Raw genomic sequence first — 1,931 nt, 5'->3', positions numbered from 1 at the left:
CCGGTTCGTTTGGCGCCGGATTTAGGTCCCTGGGAGCGCTAGTTGTTACGTTCCCTTCTCTACTAAGATTAAGGAAACTTTATTTTTTATTTTTATTAGTAGCTCTTACTCTACAAAATATTGAAAGGATGCGCAAATATTATAATAAGAAGAAATGTTAGTCTAAATTAGAAATTATAATAAACTCCTTAGAACCTAATGGTTAAATTGCGTAGAGAGTTTATTCTTAAGTATAAATGCGTGCAGCGTGAGTAGGCTGACAGGGGGGTTAGGTTAACAAAATAAACTAAACAAGTATATAGAGGTATAAAGTATATAGGACGTAATCGTAATGCACCCGGTAAATACTTAGTTTGGAAATTAATGATAGTAAATAAATAAGGTTTTATAGGTGAGGGCCGTGCTTCGAATTTAATCTCCTATAGTTGCCTATTAACTTTAGTACGTACTACGTCTTGTAGTTAATCCTGTACTACGTCTTATAGTTAATCCTATACTACGTCTTGTAGTTAATCCTAATCCTCGTACTACGTCTTATAGTTAATCCTCGTACTACATCTTGTAGTTAATCCTATACTACGTCTTGTAGCTAATCCTCACTACGTCTTCCGCGAATGAACTTACTCGACCTGCCCCTAGAGGGGATAGACGTCGACTCTAGCTAACCGCGCCCTTAGAAGCGCTAGGCCACCGCACTACCTAACCTAGTTATACTAAGTAGCCCCCCATAGGCGCGCCAGCCGGTTACCTTTAGCTCTACCCTTTCTTCTACCGGCCTTTTCAATCTAAGACTTCGTAAGCCTAAGACGTTAACCCTAGAACAGGGCCGTTAGGGCTAGCCAGCCCCTTTTCCTACAGTTACTAAAAACTCTATAGAGAAGCTAGACCCCTCTAGGATCTATATAGCGCTCCGCGCTATCCTTAAAGAGGACGAGAAAGAACAACGCGCTATAACAACGGTACTAGCTATAGTAGCTAGTACGTTGGACAAATCACTCCGCCCCTTTAATAAAGGCGCTTAGGCTAAATAGGCCTCGACAGTACGAAGCGCCCTAGCTAGTACGATAGCCGGCCTAGCCCGGTCCGGTAGGGCACCGGTACTACTACCTAAATTAACTAAGGGACCTATCATCGACCTTACTAGTTAAGTAACTATAGAGGTAGAGCCTACTATAGCTACGCCGATTAGCTACCTAAACGGTAAGCCACCTATAGCTAGAAAGGAAAAGGAAAAGGCGGCTCTAAGGACCTACGCTACGGCCGTAGCGTCTAGACAGCCCTAGTAGATAGTAAGCTATAAACCGGAGCCTCGGAAGGCCCTAGGTATCCTACCCGTTAAGGTAAGGAAAGCGGATAATAGGGTCTTCCTCCGGATACCTAAGCACTACGCCTAGAAGAACCGCCTGCCGGCAGAAATAAAAGTTACCCTATAGGATATTACGCTGCTTACGGCACGTAATATCGTCTCTATCTAGCAGGTCCGTATAGGCTTTGCTATTAGACCTCGTAACGATATAGCTCGTATATATCTACTCGCACCCCTACCTATTCTAGAACGGGAGGGACTCTAGGTCGAGTAGACGCAGGAGTAGTACGGATACGCCCTTAAGGGGATTCTAAAGCAAATTTATATACTTACGGGAGAAAGGGCTATTACGGACTATCTTAGCGAGGAAGTTTACGCTAACATAGGGCAGTACCCTATTACTATCCGCTAGAGTAAGTATACAGACCCTAATATACTATACGGTAGCTAGGTAGTCTACCTCCCTAAGCCGGCCCGCCGGGTATTCCGGGTCTTCGACTCCTAGGTTACGGAACCCCTACGTCGCAAGACGCAACAACCATTAGAAGGGAACGTAACAACTAGCGCTCCCAGGGACCTAAATCCGGCGCCAAACGAACCGGCACAGCCAGCTTATCTACCCCCC

Source organism: Aplosporella prunicola, assembly GCF_010093885.1.
Source record: "Aplosporella prunicola CBS 121167 unplaced genomic scaffold K452scaffold_156, whole genome shotgun sequence".
Taxonomy (NCBI): Eukaryota; Fungi; Ascomycota; class Dothideomycetes; order Botryosphaeriales; family Aplosporellaceae; genus Aplosporella; species Aplosporella prunicola.
This window is presented reverse-complemented; position numbering follows the sequence as displayed.